At 43.0% G+C, this 5,581-nt stretch overlaps 1 pseudogene; it reads right to left on the bottom strand.

The window, feature by feature from the left end:
- LOC109831029 lies at nt 4,638-5,144 on the bottom strand (annotated as a pseudogene).

Here is a 5,581-nt window from a genome sequence, read left to right as displayed (position 1 = left end):
CATCTTATCCTGAAACCTATGTAGGGATAAGTCAGCGTCTAATACACGTTGCCGGGTAGCCTATTCTCGTAGCAATGGCAAAGTCTACGTATTCGAAGTCGTAGCAGCGAGTCTAAGGAAGTTCATTCCGTTAGCACAACGTCACATGCGGAACGGATTTAGACAATCCACATGCTAGCCCGACTCAAACGGCAGTCGGTAAAGGCTAATCAAATCCGTTGAAGGGTGGGGGTTAGCCAAAAATCCTAAAGTCAACGCCTAACACGTATTGCCGGGTAACCTATTCCCATAACAAATGGTAAAGCCTATGTATTCGACATCATAGCACAAAGTCTCAGAGAATTCATTCTCTTAGCACAACGTTACATGCGGAACGGATTTAGACAATCCGCATGCTAGCCCGACTCAAATGGTAGTCGGTAAAGGCTTATCAAACCCGTTGATGGCTGAGAATTCACCAAAAATTCTATAAATCCGAGTCATTGACGCATCAACTTTATGAGTTGGTCTCGTGACTTGGGCATCCAATAACTTCGGGATAATATCCATATATGCAGACGAAACAACTGTAATAGTTGGTCCTGCAGCCCCAAATTTAGGACCACCACGTTCCAATTCCTTAAGAGCTTAAACTGTGTAGACTCCAGCAGACTTACGAGTATAAACTGTGTCAAACGCCGGACAACGTGTTGCAAATGAAGACTCAACGCCAACAATCGATGGTCGGTTCTATATAGAAACAGCGAACACGAGCTAAAGATCAGAAATCAGGAATTGACTTCAAGTTCAAAATTCCGACAACGGTCAGACAATAAATGTAGCACCGAAACCCTTGCAGACATTTGACAAAGCACCGAATAGCCTGGAGGATTAAAAGAATCAAGAACAGAAGCCATTCCAAGGTCCCGCTACATCGTCTGAAGGTTGGGACAATCATATCCAAAGTATTCCAGACTCTTCTATAAAAGAATGAGACTGAAATACTTTGGAGGGGGTATCTGTAGGTGTATAAAATTGCTTATAGGTCCCTTAACACAGCTGAAATACTTTGGAGGGGGTATCTGTAGGTGTATAAAATTGCTTATAGGTCCCTTAACACAGCTCGGCATGGTGATTCGACAAACCGACGAACCATCGGGCGATATATCCAAGCATGATCATCAAACCACAACACCAAAGCGGATTTACTATCAAATTAGGATTCAAACTGCCAAATCAGAGTCCAGATCAACAATAAAGTTCGGATAAACCGCGAAACTGAAAAACGACACAAAATCAAACACCGGGGAGGGTTCGGCCTTGACCGAGCCACCTCTGGGTGGCTCGATGGCCGAGCCACCACTTGGTGGCTCGGCCAAAACGAGCCACCACTTGGTTGCTTGGCCAAAACCGAGCCACGCAAATGGTGGCTCGGTGGCCGAGCCACCTAGGTGGCCGAGCCACCTGGGCCGAGCCACCAGATCTGGGCTCAGATCTGAGCCCAGATCTGGTTTGAGGAGCCTATAAATAGACCCCTAGGCTCATTGTTTGAAGGACTTGGAACTTTTGGGAGGAAACTCTGCCGGATTGAGAACTGAACTTCAGAGTTTTTGAAGCTTTGAAGACTCAAACTTTTTAGATCTGGTTCTCGGCGATCGTCCACGTCAAACAAGGTAGGAGTTCGAGAGTGATCAGATCTGAGATCTACACGGTCATCCTCCGGATCAAAACTTGGTTTTTGATCCCGAGAAGAGTATCGATTTCGCTTGGTCGATTTCAATTACTTAGGGCTATTATTTCCTTGGTGAAATAATCCCCTCGGCTGTTATTTCCTTCGTGAAATAACACCCGTCATATCGTGTAGATCCGACCAGATCAAGATCGCGCGGTGGTCCACAGATTAACCCCGGCGCAGGCGAAGAACCCACACAAGCAAGAGACCGCAAAACAGGATCTTGCGATTTGTTCGAAAGAAGGAAAGTTGTAATTTTCTCTTTTTCTTTGATTTTGTTGTAACTGGATCTTATAAAAAGACCGGATCTTTTGTAACCGATAAACTGTTGCTGAAGAGAACAATGACTTCAATGAAAGCAATTTTTCCCACGAACACAGGCGAGCTTGGGACTACAGGCGGACCAGGGTCTGCAGGCGAGCTAGCAGGCGAGCTGGGTCTGTAGGCGAGCTTGCTCGTGCAGACGAACTTGACAGGCTGCGGTATGCATGCGAGCCTATATAGACGAACCTCGTTCGGGAGAGCTTCAATGCTATCAGGCGAGCTCGTGTGCAGGAGAACTTCAAGCTGTTAGGCGAGCTCTAGCCTTTAGGCGAGCTGGGGACTACAGGCGGACCTGGGTCTGCAAGCGAGCTTCAAGCCGTTAGGCGAGCTCCTGAGCATGGATCGAAGAATAGGCCGTAACTTTCAAACCGTAATTCTGAATTGGACGAATTATATATGAAAATCACCTATCTTGACGAGACGGAGCCATCCAAACCCAGCCGAAGGCTTTGGTTCGCTTCCTCCGTTTTGCCAAATTCCTTACGATTTGGGAGATATCTGTGTTTTTCCCTTTTTATCAGTGTTTTTCCCCTTTTTGCTATTTCGGGCGAGGTTTTAGCAATTTTGTTCTGAACTTCTCTGATAAGGATTTAAAGGTAATTTTTATTGCCTACAAGCGGGTTATTCCAAAAGTATAGTGTATTATGAATGTATAGTAGGATAATATGAAAGTATAGTACGATATTATGAAAGTATAACGGGTTATTATAAAAGTGTATCATGATATTATGAAAGTAAAATGGGTTAATATAAAAGTATATCTTGATACTGTGAAAGTATACTGGGTTACTATAAAAATATAACGAGATAATATGAAAGTATAGCGTGATATTATGAGAGTATAGCGGGCTATTATGAAAGCATTGTGTGATATTATGAAAGTGTAGCGAGTTAATATGAAAATATAGCATGATGGTTGTTTGTGGAAAATTTGATGTAAAAGAAATGAAAGAAAATTTGATTTGTATTCCTTCAAAATCGATTACAATTTGGATTCCGATTATAAAAGAGAGGAGAATGAATTTGATTCTCCCATTTGTTTAAAACTGGGTTCTTCTTGGTAGCAATGGAATGCCTCCTTCGATTGCTCATGTCGAATTTGCTCTCCGTTGACGATCCGAACGTCTTTTATCTTGTGGGAATGATGAACTTCTGTAGAAAGTTTGATGAATAACTCTTAACGAGTTTTAGAACTCAGAACGAGTTAGAACTCTGTGAAAAGAGTTGTTAGAACCGAAAATTCGGTTAATGGCCAAGCATATTTTCTGTTGCTGAAGGATCCTTCGAGATTTGATCTTCGAATCTGATTTAAGTCTTATGCTTCGAAGAGTTTGCCTCTGCTATCTTAAGAGAAAAATCGCAAGCCCCCAACCTCCTTGTGCGGTTTAGATGCTAAAAATCCAACCCTTACTCCAATGGGTTTGTTGAGATTTTATAGGTGGATAAGAGGTTATAACTGCCCTCTAAATCCACTCCTAAGTGGGCGTTATTTCCTCAGATCGTGGGGAAAACGGTTCTGAAACCGTTCGACTCATATTTGAATGAGTCAAACGCCCAATTTGGTGTTCAGAACCCTAACTTCGCGTCTTGGAATTGAGACGCGAGGCTGGGTGTTGACTGAACGTCAAGAACGCGAGGGTCGCTCGCGTTTTGCTTGTTACAGCTTGGAAACATGGGGGTCGCCTGTATTTCCTGAATTGTAACGTGAAGATGAGTTCCGCATTTTAGAAGGAGCTAGTTGATTTGTAACTTCTTCTGTAGAGCGTTGCAAGAACCATTGTTCAGTAATCCTTGCATTAGCTGTTGTGGGGTGTGAAAGTCTGCTGAATAGTGTTTTCATCAGTTGTCGAAAGTATCGTTGAATTGCAACTCTTCTCGCTCTATGTGAAAAGTCCTCCATTTGCAGCTTTCGTTTGTTGGCATGAAAGCTATCTGATTGTTGCTTTCATTGTTGGAACTTGATGGGGACCAGCTATCCATTGTGACTTTTAGACAGCCTACACGAATATTTGCCCACAGCTCTCTACCAAACAACTCACCAACTAAGTCCAACCTTTTATTTCTGAAATCATTATACTGCTTATCTGCACCTCTAATAGTTGCTAATATAATATTAGTTATGTTGTTGTCACAGCCATCAAGATCAATCATCTCAGATATGAGGCTGTGTTTGTAACGATTGTAGAGCCGCGGATGCAGTGATTTGGAAATTACTTGTGTTTCGATTGTAAGGACGAATTCTGCTTCTTGATTTGAAGGAATCATTGCCTTGTAATCTCTTCTTGATCCATAGGGAAATCCTTTGATTACAGCTTTCCTTTGGTAACAAGAAAGTCATCTGATTGTGACTTTCATTGTTGGAGCTTGATGAGGATCAGCTATCCATTGTGATTTTTAGACGGCCTACAGAACCCCCTCCAAAGTTTTCGAAAGTTTGCGGTTGACTGGGATGAATTTTTGGAATACTTTGGATCACAAAATTTAGTGGATTGATTGTTCACTACGTCTGATTTGAAGATGTCACGAACCTGGTTGTTGTAATGTTGAAATTATGTTACCTCAAACCAAACAACATAACTTTTGAGTCTTGATGACAATGAACTTAGTCAAACAAACTAAATCCCAAGTCATCGTCAGACTCATCGACAGGCTCGTCCTTATTCTCTTCTTCCTTAGAAGCAGGAGCAGCAGCATTCTCAGCAGATGCAACAGAGATAACAGCAACAGCAAACTTGCTTGGATCCTTTAGATACTCCTTCACCCTCTCATCCCGTGGGAAGGTGTATTTAGTGTCAACAGCAACAACAAGGACGTTCTTGTAGGCATTGACAAACATGTGAGGCACCGCTACAAGAGTTGGGTAAGAGAGAGTCAAGGACAACGAAGCAACCATAGAAACACCAGCTGCAAGCTTGTCAACGAGGTCATCCTCCATGAGGTTGGGCACCTCTGGGCTTAAGACAAATCCATTGTCCTAGACAGAGAGAATCGCAAGCCCACATGAGAGGGGCTTCATCCTAAGTTTAGTCAGGAGGGCAGCCTCAGAGGAATCCACTTTATCTCCTTTCTCGATCAGCTCAATTTGTGGTGACAATTTTAGCAATATCATCATCAGTCTTGGTTGGGATGTTAAGCCATTCAGAAGAATGAATTATGCGTAGCTCCTGGCTTCATTAACCTTGGTGGGAATGTTAAGCCACTTAGAAGAATAAGTTGTACGTCGGATCGAGCCAGATGATTTTAATGTTATTGATTGTAATCTATCTGTACTCATCCACTAGACTTCCCAGCGGAGTCGTCTGTTTCTTCTCGGCTTTGGTCACCTTGATGGTCACTGTTAGCTCTTCTTTTATTTATCTGGGGGTGGGCCATAGCCTTAGTAGTCGAGATGCTGTTATTGTAGCGGTCCAAATGCATAGATGGATTCCACATGATTGGAACGCGTGGTTGAATTCCGCATGTTTGTGAATTTGAACACGTGGGTGAGCCTCGCGTTTGGAAGTTCAACCAACTCGAACGCTAAGATCGAGTTTGGGTGGGATTCTA

Source organism: Asparagus officinalis, chromosome 2, assembly GCF_001876935.1.
Source record: "Asparagus officinalis chromosome 2, Aspof.V1, whole genome shotgun sequence".
Classification (NCBI taxonomy): Eukaryota; Viridiplantae; Streptophyta; class Magnoliopsida; order Asparagales; family Asparagaceae; genus Asparagus; species Asparagus officinalis.
The sequence above is the reverse complement of the archived record's forward strand: the minus strand, read 5'-3'. Positions and strand labels throughout refer to the sequence as shown.